Below are 21008 nucleotides of genomic sequence, written 5' to 3'. Positions count from 1 at the left end.
TCTCCTCGCTGTGTCTCCTACCCCCCCACCACTTCCCTCCTGCATTCTTTTTTTGCCTCCCCCATTCCTTTCCTCTCTCCCCTGAATCTTTCTCCCCCTGCCTGCTTTGTTTTTCCTGTGCCAATTCGCCGCTTAATCTCCCTCCCTGTTCCCATTTTACATTACCCCCTTACCCTCTACACGCCTTGAACCAACGGATGTAACTTGTAATTGATGTACCTTCTGTAACAATGTGTAACTTGTAACCTATGTAACTCTCCTCATGTAAAGCGCTCTGATACCTCCGGGTCTAGCCAGCGCTATATAAAACTCAAGTAAATAAATAAATCAGCCCCTCAAGGCGCCACAGCACTCCCCTTCACCCCGAGAAGTGGACGAGTCCCGGCAAATGACAGAATGTGTGAGGTAAATCCTCCCTTGGGTCATCCTGTAGGGATCAGGCCCATGCGGTAGAGTCTGGCCCTAGTGAGACACACTCTATGAAGTATCTTTGGTTGGATTAATCGAAACTAAGAAGCTATCACCACTTCCCTGGGTGCCTCTACTGCCTCCTTCCAGTCATCGTCTGCCAGACAGCCCAGTTCACCCTCCCATGCCTGCCCTACTCCTGCGATCGGGTCCAGCATATTACGCAATAGCATTTTATATATTGCCGTTAGTTTATGCTCTTTGAGGATTGCAAGAAGGATTTTGGCTTCAGGGAAAACTCGGGGATGTCCTCCACAGGATGTGTAAGAGGGAGGAGGGCATGATGGAGCAGCAAGTACCTAAAGAACTGTGTATGGTGCAAGTCATATTCCTTCTGCAGGTCCTGAAATTACAATTCAATTCAGCTTTATTCGGTTAAGATGTACAACCATAAAAGCATTCTAAAAATAGTCTCCGAATAATGCATCAAATAGTCAATTCCTTAAAACACATAAAACACAGTATAGATCTTAAAAAATAATTCTAAAAGTAAGTCAGCATAGTGCATCAATTAATCGATACTATAAACAGATAATGCATGGGGTAATTTACACATACATACCTTAAAATGATTTCAATAGGAAACAGAAAAGGTTACTATTTAGGTGTACAAGTGTTAACGTAAAAGTAGGTTTTAATCATTTCCCATAGCTTGAGAAGGTAATATTAATCCTAGGAGACACCAATCAATATATATCCTGTGTTCCTTCATAAACTAGGGCCTCGAGATGTGAGTGAATGTTTCTTCTTTTGATCGCCAATTGTGTATAGACAACTACTGCATTGCATACGTTCTCGTTTTCTAGGCTGCAAATAAAATTAAAAGTTGATTTATAAGAATACAATTTTCCATTAAGAAATAAGGGTTGTAAAATACTCTTCCTAATATCTCTATAAAAACTTCAAAAATTAATAAAATGTAGAATTGACTGATGCGACTTTCCGGTTCAAGGGCAACTTGGGTAATTTCGGTTCCATTTGCCCATAACAGGAAAGGCTATTAAGTGGTGAAGAGTACCCATACTCAGCCTTGTAAGATAAAATCTATGCTGTAAATTCATTACCCGAAGTAAATATTTCTATGTGCCTATCGCAATTGGCCCTTCACAATATGCCTTGAACGTCTGCTTTGAGGTTGCGTCAATTTCTGTTGACAGTTTTCTTGCTCCTAAAAGACTATTTTCAAATCCTTTTTGCTGTAACATAGGATTTGTGTGGGGTCATCAAAATCAACATTCTCAGCACATTCATGTAGGAGTTTATCAATATATGACAACCATGGATTTTTTTTATTATACGCAAGGGCGAGGCAAACCATTATAATTTCCTGAGTAAATTTAGTTCCATCCTTACTCCAGATCCCGTACCAAACAGTGAGAGCTGCTACACTGATACAGTTGTCGATGTAGGGAGCTGCTAATTCTTTATGTACAATATATGAAGGGTTTGAGTTAAGGACTGCTAATAATCTCCTAAGGAAAATATTTTCTGGAGTAGAGCATGGTTAGCCATTCCCCATAACACAGCACCATAACAGGTTCCTGTGGGGCACTTGCGCCTATACAAAGTCAAAATTACCCTGATTGGCTTATTCCCCATTTTTTTGAAAATCTAAAAATGGCCTCTGTTAACCGTAGAAATTTTGATTTGCATAATTCAAGATGTGCTCTCCAGTGCCCTTTAGATTTAAAAAGTAGGCCCAGATACAAAAAAGAATGTGTTTCCGCTATTGACACCTTCTTAACAAGATTTGTCCTAGTTTTTGGTTTTCCTTTTCTGCAAATCATCGTGAATGTTTTCTTTAAATTAAGTTTTATATAAATTAAGTTTTAAATACTTTTCATGCATAAATTCAGCAAAATTTTTGAATAAGACACTGGAGCCCGTTTGCGGTTCTAGATAGCAAAACCGCGTCATCTGCATACAAGATGGCCAGAGTAAGGCGATTGCCGACTTTAGGAGCATCAGCATTCAGCTTTTGCAGGCATTTATCAATGCCATTGATATAAAGAGAAAACAAAAGCGGAACGAGGACACATCCCTGCATAATCCCATGCGTTACTCCAAAACGGGGGGCAGACTCGCCTTTGGGCCCATATCAAACTCTTGCAGATAGTAATTTATATATTTGTGATAAGTAAATAATAATGTCCCTGGGGGCACCCATCCTGACCAATGTTCCATAGTTTTGCATGGTTGACTAAACCAAATCGCTTGTTAAATCTACAAAGCATAAGTGTAGGTGGTCCTTTTTGGAGAGTGTATATTTACTAATTATTAGATGAAGTTTAACACACATTTCAATAGTCCCTATATCTCTTGTGAATCTATATTGGGATTCTGTAAGAATTAGGTTATCATTAGACCAAATTTCTAATCTTTCTAAAAGGATTCTACCCATCAATTTTAAACTTGAGTCAAGAAGGGCTATAGGATGGTAGCATTTTGCATCACCTCTTACAATAACACTTTCCGTCCACGTTGCAGGCAGAAAGCCACCTGCTGAAGCGTTGCAGACTCTTAGTAGGATTGGGGCCCAGAAGTCACTATCTGACTTAAAGATATCTATAGGTACCCATCGGGACCGGGCTCCTTCCCATTTACACATCTATCTAGAGCAGCTATTATCTCATCTAGGGTAATAGGAGTCAGGTTTGGGGTGCCTAAAGATATAACATTTCTATTTTCTAAACATAATAGATTGTCACTATTTGGATTAAAAATCTCTCCAAAATGTCTTAGCCAATCTGAAAACTGTACCAAAGTCTCAATATTAACTGCAACCTGGTCTTTAAGAAAGGGAAAGTACTTCCCCCTGTGCAACAAATCCCCTAATGTTGAAATGCCTATAGTGTACCAGGCTGCAAATCTCCTTGGGCCGCCACCTGTGGAAGTCTGGTGCCCTTCCACAAAGGGGTTTCTAAAGTGACCCATTTAGCTTATCCCACAGTCTTCATAGTCGAATTCCATATATCTATTACAACGCAAGTGGCAGGAGAGAAAGCTTCAGAGGCTCCCCCCTCATGAAGCAGGTGGGGAATGTTGTGGCCCTCCAACAGACATCCCTCCACCTTATATGCAGGGCCCCCAAACCACTACTCATTCACAACAAGCAGATGTGCTGCCCAGTAGTATAGTGCTATGTCGGGGGTAGCCAGTCCCACATCCACTGCTGCTGACAACATTTCGCCAGGGCGATACGTGGTGCACTTCCCCCCTCCAAAGCAACAGTCTGAGTTGTGCATTAATCTTGCCAAAGAATGATCTATCGAACAAGAATTGACGATTCTGCAAGTGGTAAAGCAGACACGGGAGATCCACCATTTTAAAAATTGCCGGGCGTCCCAGGAGGGAAAGAGGTAGGGTAAACCAGAACTTCACATCCCGACCAAAGGCAGCCAACTGAGGCACCAGCTCTGTTCAAAGGGGCGTGGCGCGTCGCCGGTAAGAACAACTCCTTGGTATTTAAAGCCCAGGGGAAGAATCTGAATTTCTGCGGCCCGAGACATTTCCACCAGGCAAGGAGCGATGGGATAAATCGCAGGTTTTGGGGGAATCATCCAAGACCGGAATAGGAACCAAATACGTCCAGAATCTGGAGCGCCGTGGTGCTCAAGACTTTCGAGCTGTCCAAGAATAAAAGTTCGTCTTCAGCATACAACAAAATTCTATCACTCACCCCCTCGGACCACTGAAAACCTCTAATGAGCATGTCCACTCTCACCCATGCAGCCATTGTTTTAATTACCAGCGCAAAATGTCGAGAGGACAAAGGGCATCCTTGATGGGTGCCCCTCTCCACCAGGAACCACTCCAAAGCCACCCCTACAACCTACCCAGACCCTCGCTACGAGGTTAATATAGAGAAGGTGTGCGTAGCTCACAAACTTAGGGCCAAACCCTACCCGAGAAAGAAGGGCGAACAAAAACTCCAAGTCCACTGAGTTGAATACCTTCTGAAAGTCGATGGAGAGAAGGGCCCTATGACCACAGAAGGCCTGCTCATAGCGATGGCATTGTGAACCCATCACAAATTGTGTTGGGTGGCCTGTTGACGCATAAACCCAGGTTGGTCGAGGTGGACGGGGCATGCAGTCACCCTCAGAAGGCGAGTGGCCGGCACCTTAGCCCATATTATAACTTTTGAGTTTAAGAGCGAGATTGGTCAGTAATCCCTGCAATGCATGCCCTCTGTGCCTGGGTTCGGGAACACCACAATCTCTGCTGTCCGCAGATCCTGGGGCAACTCTCTGTCTTTCACAGCCTCCGAAAAGCCTCTAGAAGTAACAGGCCAGTCTGAGGCCACACCAGGTACCAAAACTCAGCTGGAAAACTATTGGAGCCAGTCGTCTTTCCAGCCGGCAGCTGAGCACACAACTTGCGCACTTGTGCACATAACATCTGCCTCCAACGACTCTCGCTCCACTGGGTTTAAGCGCGGCATCTGTAGATCCTAAACAAATTGAGGTAGATCCGCACTGGGCTCATTTGGCCTGCACTATACTATTGTTGGTAATACGTTGCAAACACACTCGCGATGGGCTTGCTCTCCGTCATCTGGGAACCATCATCAATCAACAAAAAAGCTATTGTGTTCCCATCTCCCTGGTGTGCACAGCCAGTGCAACGTCTTGCTAGCTTTAACGCCCCACTGATAGACCCTGCTGCGGGTAGCCATCCACGCCGTTCTCGCCTCTTGCATAAGCTCCCGAGGTTGCAAAGTTTGGGTATGTAATGAGTCCTGCAGGAGGGTTCCTGCTGTGACAATGCATATCGGCCCTCTAAATGAAGTATTCACTCCTCCAGGGCCCTAACCTTCTGTTGAGCCCTGTATCTCTGGCCCTTTGAGTAGCTAATGATTCGGCCCCTCACTATAGCTTTCTTAGTCTTCCACAACGTGATGTGGGAAACAAAGTAACCCTCATTGTTGGTCAGGAATTGCTGGCACGTGTTTTGGCACCGCTTTCTGAAATCCTCATTCTGAAGACACCAGCGATCTAAGCATCATCGCGCTTCCATTCTCCTGGGGACCCAAGCCAGACCCACCACTGCCGGCGAGTGATCGGAAAGTCCCCTGGCTAACAGCCCTGTACATCCAGACCCTGTGACCCCCCAGGCCCTTCATGAAAAAGTAGTCCAGTTGGGAAAACGAGCTATGTGTCCCCGAGTAGAAGGTGAAGCCCCTCTCCCTGGGTTGGTGCGCCCTCCAGACATCTGTCAGGTTACATGCGAAGACCACAAGGGGAGTGGGTCCATGCCCCAACCGAGCAGAAGTCAAGGCTTGCATCACAAACACCATTAAAGTCCCCGCCAATTAACCATGGGACATCTGTCAACTCCGCCAAAGGAGTATGCCCCCTAATCACTATGGCCGTGCCCGAGAGCCCCAGTGAAATCCAGAGTGATATACCTGGATGATAGCCTTGTGGGCCAGAAAATGACACTCATTACCAATATGATGAGCCTCCTAGAGCATCACAGTATCCGCATTGGATCTCAGTACCGCCTGGATCACCGCTTCCTATTTGATCTTATCCAACATCCAATTAATGTTGTTCGACAGGATGGACAATGTACCCTGCCCCACCTGTCCCCGGAGTGGCCCCTCTGGGAGTCAGAATAGCCCCTGCATGTAATTGTGTTGTGTCTATGAGTTGTGTATGTCCTACCTACTCCTGCGCTCACCCTCTGCACCTGAAAAGGAAAGACAGTCAAAATAACAACCCAACACCCTCCCCCTACCTCAACCCTTCCCCACATACTTCAGAAACTGGGAGTACATGTTTATGTGCAATTAGGGACCAAAACCATTGTGTGGTACATATTGTCCCAGCTGCCCTAATCCCCTCCCCCAAAAGAACTAATCCCAACTCAAAAGATTGTGTGAGGGTCCAGCCGAAGATATTATAGGCCAAACCAGCAAGTGCGAGCAGTACAGACGTGTGCATCACATCAAAACAAAAAGAACACCCCCCTCTGGAAAGCATCACAGTGGGTCAAGAGCCTCCTGCGAGGGTTCGTCAGCACCAGGCTCTGTACTAGTGGTCCTCTCCAGTCACAGGTGAGGTCTCCCTAGCGACTGCACGTTCAGGACCCAGCAACGGAACCCTGTGTGTTTTAGGTTTTGACTATTGACTCCTCTTTACATATTGCCAATGCTTCTTTCATTCAATATTTCCTGAGAGAGACAATTGTCCAATAGTAATTTCGAATGAAGTCTTTATTATTTGCATAAAATATGATTCTTGTAATAATACAGTAACCAAACAGCCGACACGTGTTTCGCCCTGTGGTCAGAACAACCTGGGCTTTCTCAAGGCTGTGAAAAAATACAAATGTAAAATTATAAATAAAAAACGATAATGAGGAGGCGCCTGAGCCGGGCCCCTCCGCTCCGATACCACCACTCTCCCTGCTCACATGGAATGTCCGTGGCCTGGGGGACAAAATCAAGCGAGGCCTCGTTTTACACAGTCTTAAGAGATGCGCCCCAGCGATTGTCCTGCTGCAGGAAACCCACCTGATCGACACCACCAGCAAAGCGATGGACAGGTGGGGGTACAAAATGGTAGTACATTCGGAGTTTACCTCCGGGTCTAGAGGGGTGGGTATTTTAGTACGGAAGAGCTACCCCCTTATTATACACAAATATAAAACGGACAGTGCGGGGCGGTTTGCGGCTATAGCCATCCAGTGGGAGGGACGGCCCCTTAACATAGTCTCCGTTTACATCCCTCCTGCCATGCACGCCACCGCGCTGCCGGCGCTTAGCGAATTCCTCCTCGACCTACCGGAGGGGGAACTGCTCATTGGCGGTGATTTTAATGCAGTAGTGCACAAAGCACTTGATAGGCACCCTCGGCGAGCCGGTGGGGCGGGACTGTCCCGGTTCGGAGGTTTTCTGGAGGCCATGGGCCTGCTGGATTTATGGCGGTTGCACCATCCAACGACAAAGCAATACACGTACCACTCGGGGGTGCATAACAGTCTTACTAGGATTGACTACTTCCTGGGTTCCACTAACTGTCCTCGCAATATCGATAGTGTTGAGATTAGACCTAGGGGTATCTCCGATCACTCCCCTATACTTCTGAAATATGACTGTTACGGCCTCGCACGTCGCCGTATTCCGGTGATACGTCCAGGTTGTCTCCAGGTCCCGGCGATACATAAAGCGCTGTCAAAGGCGACGGTCCTCTTCTTTAAGGAAAATGCCCCTTCTGCTGCTTCGCCGACGATATTATGGGAGGCATACAAAACAGTCCTCCGAGATCAGGCGCTCACTACCATGGCGGCGCACAGGCGTGCGACGCTGGCGGAGCTGCAGTTGCTTGAACGAGAACTGCACTTAGCGGAGGCTCGGCAGGCTCGGGACCCAACTCTGGAGTCAGCCGCAGCCCTGCGGGCTGCGCAGACCAAGTATCGGGCGCACCTTACGGAGCATACGAAGCAGCAGCTGCTGGCCACACGGCACAGGATATATGACCTGGGGGATAAGACAGGGAAGCTCCTGGCGTGGCTTGACAGGAGGGAGGGTGGAACCAGGTGGATAGCGCAGCTCACCTCTGAGGCAGGTCAGGTGCTAACAAAACCTGGCGAGATAGCGGACACTCTCGCGTGTCACTTTCGACGGGTCTACTCCTCCAGCTCCTCCATCACAGAGGAGGAGGCAGGGACGTATGTGCAGGATCTGGCGATGCCCCGGCTCACCCCTGAGGCGGCGGATGTCTTGGAGGCTGACATTACAGTGGAGGAGGTGCAAATGGCAGTCCTTGCGCTGCAGTCGGGTAAGGCGACGGGACCTAACGGTATACCGGTCGAGCTATACAAGCGAATGGCCGGGACGGTCGCCCCTCATTTGCTCAACATGTTTACGGATAGTCTCCGAGCGGGTGTACTCCCGCAGGACCAACGGACAGCTACTATTGTGGCTATCCCGAAACCTGGCAAGCCAACGTCAGAATGCACTTCCTATCGCCCTATCTCTCTGCTAAACGCAGAGGCGAAGATCCTCGCGAAACTCTTGGCATCCAGGCTAACGCCGCATTTGCCGGACATTGTACACCCAGACCAATCGGGCTTTATGCCTGGCAGGAGCACGGCCCTTAATCTGCGACGATTACACGGAGTATTGGCCCGTGTGGGACAGGTGCGGGAACCGGCAGTGCTGCTCTCATTGGATGCGCGAATGGCATTCGACATGGTCGAATGGCCCTTCCTCTTTGCCGTCTTGTCGCACCTGGGATTTGGGCCCAAATTTAGGGCCTGGGTCCGGCTCTTATATGCCCAACCACTGGCCCATGTGGCCGTGAACGGACACATATCGAGAGACTTTCCCCTAACGCGTGGCACCCGACAGGGATGCCCCCTGTCGCCCCTGCTCTTCGCTCTGGTGCTAGAACCCTTGGCGGCTTGGATCCGCTGGGAACCCCAGATACGGGGACTTAAATGGACAAATGACTGGGAGGATCGTATCTCCCTCTACGCGGATGACGTGCTACTCTATCTCTCCTCCCCGAGACGCTCCATCCTTGCCCTACTCAACATTTGTGATATTTTCGGGAGAGCGTCCGGTTATACTATCAACTGGTCGAAATCAGTGCTCTATGTACTGCGCGGCCCCGCTCCCCGGCTCCCCGTGGACTGCCCGTTGCAGACGGTGACGGAGTCGTTTAAGTATCTGGGTATTCACATCACGGCCAACCCCACGGACTTCTTACAACTAAATCTGCACCCCCCATTAGACCGTCTCCGGCGCGATGTGCGCCACTGGGGTACGCTACCGCTCGCGTTGCTGGGGAAGGCGGCCCTCTTTAAAATGATGGCCCTTCCCAGGTTCGTCTACGTGCTGGAAAACACACCATATCGCGTCCCGCCAGACTACTTCCGCGCGATAGCAGCGCAGGTGACTACCCTTCTGTGGGGTGGCAGACCGCCGCGCATAGCGCAGTCAAAATTGACTCGCGGCTGGTACGACGGGGGGATAGCGCTTCCCGACATTCAGCTCTATTATTGGGCAGCGCAGCTCAAAGTAATCAACCAGTGGCTTCATGTCCCGCATACGGACCCGGCATTCAGAGCAGATAGGGACATAATGGGGGAGCGAGGTGTGTTGGCAACCCTGTATGATGTTGGGCTGACTCCGGCTTTCATCGGCCCTCTCAGACAAACGGTGGCCATATGGCATGCAGCACAGGCCAGATTAGGGTGGCGCGGGGTGCTGACCAAGCTCACACCGCTGTGGGACACCCGGCAGCTTGGGAGGCTCCGGCACAGCAGGGGATTTGACAAGTGGGACGCTATAGGGATCTCTACGATTGGCGACATGTGGCATGGGAACGACGTTATCACATTCGACCGTCTCCAACAGCAGTATGAACTGGCGCCCTCCGAATGGTTCCGCTTCACGCAAATTAAACACGCCTTGCTGGCACGGCTAACACCGGGTGTGGCGGTACCAGAGGCATCGCCCCTGGAGGACCGGTTATTAACGGATTATATGCTGAAAAGGGCCACATCGTTTACATACCGTAAGCTGATTAACAACCTGCCGGACCCAATGGGCCCTCTCCGCGAGAAATGGTCCCGTGATCTGGGGGAATTCGACGAGCCGGAGTGTCGAGAGGCGCTGGCCTCGCCACGGGAGGCGGGTATACCATCGAGGCTCAGGCTGGTGCAGCTTCGCATCCTCCACCGCTCCTATTACACCAGGCACACACTGCACAAGATCGGCAGCGCGACACATCCTTTCTGCCTGCGTGGTTGCGGGGAGGTGGGAGGCTTCTTCCATACCATATGGGAATGCCCCGTGCTTCAGGAGTACTGGCGGGGGGTGATGAACATGCTGTCACAGTCGGGGGGAGTCACGCTGGTGCCAGAACCCAGACGCTGCCTGCTGAATGTCTGGGAGCCTAACGACCTCTCGCGCCTGGCGCAGGGCTGGGCCACATTAGGATTAATGATAGCTAAACGCAACATAGCTCAAAAATGGGGGACAGGGGAACTGCCGCGCCTCGCTGCTTGGGGCACAGACATGGACGAGGCCATGTTTGCAGAGAAGTCGGCCTTTATTAGACGGGGCTGTCCTGGCAAATGGAGTAAAGTATGGGGAGCGTGGAACTCCTATAGGGGTGACATCTGTGACCCGCCCTCAGACCCTGAAGACGATGCCTCAAACGCTGACTAGGATGGGGGAGCCCGGGGGTGGGGGAGCGGGATGGTGGATGTTGGAGAAATGTACCGCTGTTGAACTGTTTTCTGCCAACTTGCCGCATTCAGGGGCTACTGCATTGCTCTACATTGTGGAAAATTATGTGTCTGATTACTGTATTGTGCTGCTGCTAATGAATACAATAAAAACAAGCTTAAAAAAAAAAAAACGATAATGGAGTCCCCATTAAAATATAATAGGTGGGAAGAAATTGTGCCATTAGTAAAGGTGCAAGAGAGAAGAAAAGGAGGCACCATAAAAACGTCAAAAAATCATAAAAGGATCATCAGAGAAGAAGTGCCAAATAGATAATGAAAAAGTGCTAGTGAAAAAAGTGAAATAGTCCAAGTCGAAAAGCTGTTAGAAAAGCCAGAAAGGGATGTATTATATAAATGATACGAGCCTATGTAGTCAATATGTAGGCCAAGATATATATGGAGATTTGAAGGTGCTGCCTCGAGAACATGCAAGTAGGTAAGTAAATATAAATTTGTCAAAAAAAACCATTTTTTTTCTTCAAGTGAATATCTATTTATACACTATGAATTAATTAAAATATAAGTTCCAAAGTCAGAGGGAGTAGTCAGTAATCATTAGCACGGTGTGCATGCACTGAAATTTTGTGCAGAGTAGGGTTTAGGCAAAACAACCCTTATCAAATATATCATACATATATTACCTTTCGTAATCTCAATTGGAAATCTTGGCTTTACATCATTAAGTTCTTCATGGCATTTAAAAAGCAAATATATATCATTTTCTGTAAGGGAGAGGGGTGGGAAAGATTATTGCAATCAGAAAGAGTCATATAAGAAAGATAAAAAAATAACTTAATAGTTATGCAGAAAGCAAGTTGATGTAAACAGTTTGAATGCAATTATTTCATTTCATTTATCTTTATTTCGGTCACTCGGACCATAAAAGAATACAGAAAAATACAATAAAATCATGAAAATATGAAATCAAATCATATATCAATTGAAGTTTTTAAACAATGCACAGTCTAAAATAAAATAATTTCATCATATCAATTCATCGACTGCGATAAATTTGAGGCAATGCATACGAGTAAACCACATTGATGTTAGAAATTTGGCAACGGCAAAAGCAATAGGAGGCGAAAGATCTGTTTTCAGTATTCTAAAAGCTTGTGAATACTGTCTAAAGCCAAGGTTTCTAAGAAGAGGGCGGAGCCAATACAACCTTGCTTTCCGATACAGTGGACAGAAAAATATAACATGCAAATCTGTCTCAGGTGTATGCTTACAGAGAGGGCAGAAAGCTGTGTGGTCCGTGTGTGCCCAGAGAGCCGTATATGCCCTGAGAGGGAGGGTACAGTAGCGCCATTGCATATAAAGCTTCCTTGTGAGTGGCGGGCCCATATCATTAAAAGTCAGTTCTAAATGGTATGAGTCTTTAAAGGCCACAAAGTTGGCAGACCGGGATCCCTCCCGCACACTCATAAGGGCATCACGTAAATGGTACTCATAATATGCCTTCGAAATGAGTTTACGTGGAACCCTGGGGCATACAGTCTCGGGGTCATGCCACAGGTCTGGTCTGCCTAATAACTCACAAGTGTGCTTTATGTATGTTAGCCATGGTATTTGTATATTTTTTGAGAGTCGCAAAATCTCTGACAATTCTGCTCTATAAGCAGACAGTTCCGGTGAAGACCAGATTTTGCACCAAAAAGTCAGGGGTTTGAGGCCCAGCTCCTCTGAGATTGGTCGTAGACCCAAATCTAATCTGAGTGGCAAAAGGGGTGTGCTTACAGGTAAGGCTGCCAACTGCCTGAGGAAGGTATTCTCTGTTACCTGGAGCTTCTGCGATGGCGTATGCCCCCAAATTTCAGCACCATAAGTGACAGTCCCTCTGGCCTGTACTTTGTAAATTTGTATACGTGGGCCAAAAGGCCTATAAGACAATCCTTTTGTCATCCTGGCGATTCCGCCCACCGACTGGGTCAATTTCATGTTTACCTTTGTTTTGTGGGAATCCCAGGTCATAGAGTGATTGATCACTATCCCCAGATATTCAAAAGTATAAACCCTCTCCAGTCTAGAGGACCCTATGGTGGGGCTCGCGCGCGTTGTGGGGGGCGGGTTGAAGATCATGTATTTAGTTTTTGCAGCATTGATCTCCAGACTGCGATCCACACAAAAGGTCGCGAACCCATCCAGGACCCGATGTGGACCCATTGGGGATTTAGAAAGCAGCAGGGTATCATCTGCAAACATGATTGAAGGGACCCTGCTGCCATCCAACTTGGGGGCATCGATGTTGCTCAGTGCAAGATGGTTTATAACCCCGTTGACAAAAAGGCAAAAGAGGGTCGGAGCAAGGACACAGCCTTGTCTAACCCCCCTGTCAACGGGGAAAGCGTCTGAGAGAGTGCCTCCTCTACCGCATCTTACCTTGGCGAAATTTCCCTGGTGCAGTCTTCTCAAAATGGAGAGAATGTCAGCAGGAACCCCCAAATCCATTAGCACCACCCATAATTTATCTCTGGGCACCAAATCGAAGGCGGCACGGAGGTCGACAAAGACCGTATAGAGACTGCCGCCCTCGATCAGCACCGTCTTCCAGTACAGGAGATTCAGCCGGAAGATTTGGTCAGTGGTAGAAATGCCCTTTCGGAATCCCGCTTGATAGGGGCTCATGATCGCAGTGTCTTCAATCCAATCCTGGAGGCGGTTTAGAATGAGTCTGCCAAAGATCTTCTGGGGTACATCTATAAGACTAATAGGTCTGTAGTTGGCAGGGAGCAGAGGCGAACCTTTTTTAAAAATTGGGACAATCTCTGCCCCCAGCCAAGTACCTGGCAAAGGCATGCCTTTCAGGATAGCATTAAAGAGAATCATAAGATAAGGGGACCAGACATCTGGTTCCTGTTTGAACAGGTCGCCTGGCAGTCCATCTAGCCCTGGTGCCTTTCCTGATGCCAATCCGAGCACAGCTACACGTACCTCCTTGATTGTAAAAGGATCACTAATTTCAACGGGGCACTGTAATTGGCTAGAGTTTGCCCTAGCCTCTTCAGGTAGTTGATAGAGTGATTGAAAATGGTCCTGCCAAACCTTTGGTGAAATATTGGGTTCTATTGCAGATATCAGTTCCTCCGAGCCTGTATTGACACAGCGCCAGAATTTGCGCGAGTCCGCACAGGCCAGGTAGTTGGTAAGTTTGGTCCATTTATTATATTCCCACTCATTTTTAGCATTGGAAATCAAGAGCTTATAGGCTGAACGCCTTGCCCTGATTTCCACACTACCCTTTCCTTCTCTAATTGAAGTCAAGAGATCGGTTTTTGCCTTGCGGCAAGCACCGTTCTACCAGAGGGGGCCAGACACTTTTCCATTAAACCTAGTTGGTTTCTTGGTTAAGTGTGCAGAGAGCATTTTGGTGAGGGCAGCGTGTAACTGACCCAATTGCAGATGTATGTCCTCGACGTTGTCTTTTATCATAAGCACCTCGACCTTTTCAAATAAGGGCACTACCTGTACATACAGATTGGGTATCTTAGCCGGATGAGAGGCTATTAACTCCCATTTAACTCTGCGCCTATTGCTCTCGAGGACCAGGCTCTCCTCAGTTACCTCCTTGTGTTTCCCCCTTGCCGTGAGCCCAGGGTGGTTGTACATTAATTCTAGGGCATTATGGTCACTATCATCCCTGATTGTGACCCAAAAATCTCTAATATGCGACCAGGAGGACAGGGGAACCAAAACATAATCCAACCATGATTCACTGCCCACTCTATTAAAAGTACATCTTGCCGGGATGTCAGAATTGAACCTACCGTTGCAAGCGCGAAGGCCGTGTTTCAAGGTTAGGGAGGTAATTTGTAGGGCCAAGGGGGACCATGTTTTTGGGGCCGGAGCCTGTGGGGGCGGTATATGCCACAGAATATCCTCATCCAGTGTCAAACCTTCCATAATGCCTAAAAGGGGCTCATAATGGCATCTCCTCCTATAAGATAAGGGGTGCCCTCCGTGATGTCGTTCAAGACAAGAGCAAGCTCGTCAATAGTGGGCGACTCCTGTGTAATGTTGGTAGGCCTGGAATAGATATTAATCAACAGGAGGCTTTGGGCATCTGGCCATTCCAACAATACAGCAAGAATATCTGCCGTATTCGTTGGGAGGACAGCAGCCCTGCAACCCAGGTCAGTGGCCACCCTTATTGCAAGACCGCCCGAAGGGCGCCCTCTACCCCCCCAAGTTGCGTGTGTTGAGAATGTTGCGAAGCCTGTGTGGGTAATTTCTTCTCTTGCCCATGTCTCTTGGAGCAGACAAATGTCTTTACATTCAATAAATGTGCTCCAGGACGGGGTGTTCAGTTTGTTAGCTAGGCCCGCGACATTCCAGGATAAAATCTTGAGGGGAGGAGAGTTATTTAGCGTGGGGGATGGACTCGGATGTGGAATCTCTCCCGAGTCCATCCTCCGAGGATGGCTTGGACCATGGTTGTTTCCATGAATGATCAACTCGGATGGGATAGTGGATGTAGAGTAAATAATCCCTAGGCCTCCCTCGTCACTAGCTTGGGTATAGACAGAATGCTCCTTCTCCTTGGAAAGTACTAATTGAGTGTTAACTGCTTTATTCTTACTTAAGGTCGTGAGACCACCACCCTCCAGTGCCGGCGGTCAATCTACCATGTCAAGGATACTGAATCTATTATAAATAGGGAAATAATCTGATCGGGGAAAGCCTACAGTCAGATGCTCCCTGTCAACCACTTGCCCCCTTCTAACACCTCTCCTATCTACTAAATCCCACCCTTCCTCATCCTGTTCATTAATTGTGGGAGGATAGAAGAATGATAAGGGGAGGGTTTGGATAAAAGATCCCGGTGTAATATATGGCCAGCTACATATATGTGAAACTGTGCGGGGATCCCTAAAATTTATCAGTACGCAGTCGCCCTGGATGGTTTTTTTAGTGTTTCCGAGCCACTGAAGTCTCCTCACCATGAGGACCTCACTATTAACACCCAAGGGGAGTGGCCTATTTTTTGAGAGCCAGTGGATGACCTTATTTTTTAAGGCCTCAACTGGTTCTTTTTTAGATTGTTCCAATTCAGGAATACCCGCTAGAATAACTGCGTATGGAGCTGCCTCAGGCGGTAGATTGATTATCCTGTGTCTGCTACCTTGGTCCTGCATCCGTACTGCAGGTGGAGTGGATATAGCATGAGGGCTACAAGTTTGTGTACAAAGTGGAATCAAGGGCCTAGATGTTTGAGGAATGGATAATCTGGGAATTTGTGAATGTGCAATCTTTTGTGAACTGCAGCCATCCCTAGCTGGGGGTGCTGCCATGTGATTCAGATTTGCACTAGCTGTTTTAGAAACATCTACCAGATGATCGATTCCATTTTGGAAATTAATTAAGCGTGATTCCAGGTTTGCAAGGCAATCTATTAGGGGAGTAAGCAGTTCCTTCATTAAAGATTTTATATCTGAGAGAGAGAAACCATCCACAGGTGTTGTAGCATGAGAGCTAAGTGGTCTGTGGCCCTGGGCCGGAAATGTGTCTAGCCCCGTACGAGGCACACCCTGTTGGTTGGCTTCGCCCCTCAGGTTATGCTTAGGAATTTTAGGCCTACGGCCCCCTACCTTTTGAGCCCTTCTTTTTCTTTTGGGAATTGCTCCCTCCCGGTTCCCCTGCGTTAAGTGTGAAATTAAATTGGTACTTTCATTGGTGATGGCATCAATGGCAGTGCCTTTTTTGCAAGTGGTTTGAGCAATGGGAAACCTGCAAGATGCAGAGGATAATATGCTAACATCAGCAGGAGCAAGGGTGTCACAATCTGCAATGGATAGGGTCGAGCGGTTTAGCTCCAATGGCACAGGAGTGCCAGGTTCCCCCCCCCCCCAGCAGAAGTAACGATTTCTGGCAATTGTATAGGGGAAGTAGCATGTGTGAGGGGTCCCAATGATGATTTTCTGACCCAATCAATTTCCAGAGAAATGCGCCTCTCTAGGGTTGTTATTTCGTCAATTAGCAAAGAACCGGCCTTAGCAAAGTACATGTCCAAAGTACCTGTGGGCTTTGCTGCGACCTGCGCAGTTTTACTCCGAGTTTCTCTGGCAGACATATTCCGTACAGTACTCTTCAGACCGTCACGTTACGGTTTCTGTCGCACAATAGGGACGGGCCCTGCCCCTGCTTCTCCCGTACTCGAACGGCCCACTCTTTGCCCAGTCTTCGCCCCTGGCTCCGTCCCGCTCGCGTTCCGCTGACGCGAGAGGAGCGTGCGTCACTTAAATACAGGGAGATGCTGGGAGTAGGGGGAGGGAAGAGGCACCAGCTGCGCTCAGGATCGGCAATGCGCTAGGCAGGCTGGTCCTCGCAGTCCCGCCCGGCCGTGTCGCAGTCTGTAAGTTGTAGTCTCCCCCAGCAGGATTCCAGAAGCAATGGAGGTAAGCACCAGTGTTTCAGCCTTGATCAGGGTTTTTAAGCTCTCGAGCGGCTCCCGCGAAGCGGGGGCCGCGAGTCGTTATCGCAGTGCTGGGAGTGGTGGGAGGGAAGAGGCACCAGCTGCGCTCAGGATCGGCAATGCGCTAGGCAGGCTGGTCCTCGCAGTCCCGCCCAGCCGTATCGCAGTCTGTAAGTTGTAGTCTGCCCCAGCAGGATTCCAGAAGCAATGGAGGTAATGCAATTACATTATCTACCCCTAAGGGAAACAAAATTGTGGGGTCTCAGACAAATATCAATTTATCCTTCAGTACGGCATGGACATGGTTAGTGTAATGTAGCCAAAACCTCATAATGGACATTTCTTTACAATCACCTAATGTGCGATGCAGTGTGTACAACAAAAGAATGAACAAATGATTTTAGACAAAGTATCATTGAGGCATAGGGAGTTTACATACACTGGCAACTCTTACGGCACTGTTAATGTGCGTAAAATGGTATCTATCGGGCATTTTAAATGTTCGAACGAAGAGTCGAGATATACACTTGGCATAGCCAAAGTTTTCATATTATGGACATTAAGCTCAATTACGCATAGAATTAGCAAGTTTTAGGCACGGAAGTAACAGCTTTTACTGCACTGTTGGTGTGCACGAAGAGGCTTTACCGGGCATTTTTCATGCTCGGGTAGAAAAGCAGCGAATAAATGCACCGTAACCGACGTGCTTGGTTTAAAAAAGAACATCCAATTGTAATGCGCATAAAGTAAATGAGATTAAACCAAAATATATTGATACATCAAACTTACTATATCAGGAGAAAGAATCCCGGGTTAAATCCCTCATGAAAACAATTTCAAGTGTGCTCTTCCGCGTTCTCGGCAGCGGCCATTTATAGAAAGAATCAACCCAGTATTGTTTACGCGAATATTTGGCCGCCATTTCGAAATGGTTAAATACGTGAGAATAATAGGGATTTGTTTAGTTATGCTTCTATTATAGTTTTATTTTGCAAAGTGAGAGTGTGAGGTAACTCACTACATTCTCAAATGACCCTATATTTTAAGGGACTTTTGAATATTGAGTGATTGATTTGTTATTCACTGTCAGTTGTTTGCATTTACAAGGATGACAACCAAAGAATGGTGATTTCTATAGTCGCCATCTTAAGACGGTTTTACTTCCGTGTATAGGCATTAAACATTGGTTAATCTTGCTAAATACTTAGCGGTTGACATAAAACTTATTGCTTCCAAATGCAAATGAATTTTTTTTTTAAAAAAGGAATCTATAGGTAACATCACATATTGTTTATTCTTAAAGAAGCTGTTCATGTCTAAGTGTGCGGAGGTGATGGCTGCATTTACTTAGTCGCCATTTAGGATCTGGTATCATTTAATGTATCCCTTGTGGAATAAATCGTGCAAATACTCAGCGTACTTGACTAGAAACTTTTTGTCAAGCAGAAATTGATCATAAGTATTTCTCTAAACATCATGTTTTTTTGTTTCATATGGATAATTGCGATATAAACCGCATAAATACGAAACTAGATTGCATTGATAGGTGCTGGCAATCAGTTAAAACAGGAAACATGTTAAGACAGATTCCTATTACAGAGTAGGTAAAGGTCTTTTTGTTGTTGTTGTAGTCACTTTATTCGATATTAAAACAATATCATAAAAGTATAATACAGTACATATGAAACAGTTTAAAACCCACTACAACAATGACTTTGATCTATATACAATTTAAAAGAGTAAAAAAGCATATCTATATACATCCAGAATTTACACACTCCCCTGTTACAGGATTTAATAAAAAGTAGTATTCGTACAGGGTCAAGGGGATAGATGGTTAGCTTATAATTGGTACATCTTTAAGGAGCTTTCGTCTTATCCTCCATGCCCAGCCCAGAAATTTAGCAGTCCCACAGATAACACTGGGGACTGATGTTTCGTAGGTCAGGATTCGCAACGCCACCCTAGAAGACCTAGTGCCTAGGTTGTTACAAACCGGTTTCAGCCATCTTAATCTTGGTTGCCTGTATGCCTGGCAGGCAAACATAAAATGGCCAATGGTCTCTATGGGGGAGGCACAGCCTGGGCAACCTTTTGGGCTCGCGATTGCCTTACTCCAGCTAGATTGGAACTCGTGAAGTGGATGGGTACCATATCTCATTTTAAGATATAGTGACCTGTCTCCAGGAGATTCAATCAAATCCATAAAGGATTCCATACTGGGGGCGGGTTTCACATCCAAAAAGTTCACAGTTAGAACGCCCCTCTGGTTTCTTAGGATGTCAATCGTGACCCATTCCCAATAGATCTTTTTTATCGTTGATTTGGGAGGATGGAGCTGACTCACCCAAGCCTCTTCCAGGCCTATCTTCTGCAACAGTTTTTTCAGATTCGATACCCAGGGGATCTCGTGCTCTGCTCCAAGTTTTAATAACTCCTCCAGAGCAGAAGCGTAATGGTGAAGTTCGGGGGACCTTCTGAGCCTTGTCCAATATAGTATAGGGCGTAGCCTAGCCACATTGCTGATGTTATGTCTACCGAGATCGCTGCGGAGCAGAACTAGCGGGGTAGACAGAGGAAGCGAGACTAAGTCTCTAAAGAACTTATTCTCAGATTTAAGCAACTCTGTTAGGTTTTCAAAACCCCACAGTTCCGCCCCGTAGAGGGACGCTGACATAGCCTTCCCCTCGTAGACCTTGACTGCCGCAGCTATTGGCCTACTATATGAGAGCCTCTGATGTTCCGCTATTGCCCCTGAGACTCTTTTATGGACAAGGAGCATTTTCGACAAATGGGGGGCCCATTTGAGCTTGTTGTTGACCCTCACTCCAAGATAATCAAAAGCCTCCACTATCTCCAGTGTGGTGTCATTTAGCTTGATGTTATTCCTAAAGTTTTTTGAGGGTGATAGCGTCATCAGCTTGGTTTTTGTTGTATTTATTTTCAAGCCCCTGATGTCGCAAAACTGGGAGAAACGGGACAACAATCTTTGTAAGCCCATAGGGCTTTTTGATATCAACAAAGTGTCGTCAGCGAAGAGCAGGGTGGGTGTTTTTTCCCCGCACAGGGTTGGGGCATCGGCCATGTCATCTCTCAAATGGTCTGCCACCCCATTTATAAAAAGAGAGAACAGGGTCGGGGCTAGAACGCAGCCCTGGCGCACCCCTTTCTCGACAGCTATCCTCTCTGTGAGCTGGCCCTGGTGTCCCCACCTGACTTTGGCAAAATTGCCTTCATGAAGGCGTTTGAGGAGGTCCAGGATTAGGGGAGGGATGCCCAGATCGCACAGTACCTGCCACAGCTGTGATCGTGGGACATGGTCGAAGGCTGTTTTTAAATCAATAAACGCCAAATACAGGCTGCCTTTTTCAATAGTGACAGATTTCCAGTATATAGTACAGAATCTGAAGACCTGGTCAATAGTACCAACTCCTTCCCTAAATCCTGCTTGATAGTGACTCAGAATGCCCTCCTCATCTATCCAGGCCTTAATCCTGGTCAGGAGGACTCTGCCAACCACTTTTTGTATTACATCGATTAGACTAATCGGTCTGTAGTTGGCAGGGTCCGCCCTGTCCCCTTTCTTATAGATAGCCACCACCTCCGCCCCCTTCCATGAGTCCGGAACTGGGTATCCTGAAGCTAGGTTGTTTAAAGTCCGAAGGATGAATTCTGCCCAAAGGTCTTTTTCATGGAGCAAAAGGTCGCCAGGGAGTCCGTCGGGTCCAGCTGCTTTGCCCGGAGCGATCATATTGATCGCAGAGAGGACCTCTGTTAGCCCAAACTGGGCCTCTATCTCCGAGGGTACCAAATACTCTAATACCGGGGTCTGCTCCTCTAGAGCCACTCTTTCCCTAAGTGAATAAAGATCAGAGAAGTGTAG

At 47.3% G+C, this 21008-nt stretch overlaps 1 protein-coding gene and 1 long non-coding RNA gene across 4 annotated transcripts in view; one reads left to right on the top strand and one right to left on the bottom strand.

The window, feature by feature from the left end:
- The window catches only part of LOC146865935 (uncharacterized), a 44465-nt gene extending 26479 nt beyond the window's left edge, over positions 1–17986 (bottom strand). Inside the window, exons 1-2 of the long non-coding RNA XR_014970359.1 lie at positions 17915–17986; positions 11358–11438 (exon numbers count right to left, since the gene is read on the bottom strand). This is a non-coding gene — a long non-coding RNA (uncharacterized LOC146865935). The remainder of the gene's footprint in view (positions 1–11357; positions 11439–17914) is intronic.
- The window catches only part of ERCC6L2 (ERCC excision repair 6 like 2), a 1253563-nt gene that overhangs the window by 316992 nt on the left and 915563 nt on the right, over positions 1–21008 (top strand). The window lies entirely within an intron of this gene.

Source organism: Triturus cristatus, chromosome 2_1, assembly GCF_964204655.1.
Source record: "Triturus cristatus chromosome 2_1, aTriCri1.1, whole genome shotgun sequence".
Classification (NCBI taxonomy): Eukaryota; Metazoa; Chordata; class Amphibia; order Caudata; family Salamandridae; genus Triturus; species Triturus cristatus.
The sequence above is the reverse complement of the archived record's forward strand: the minus strand, read 5'-3'. Positions and strand labels throughout refer to the sequence as shown.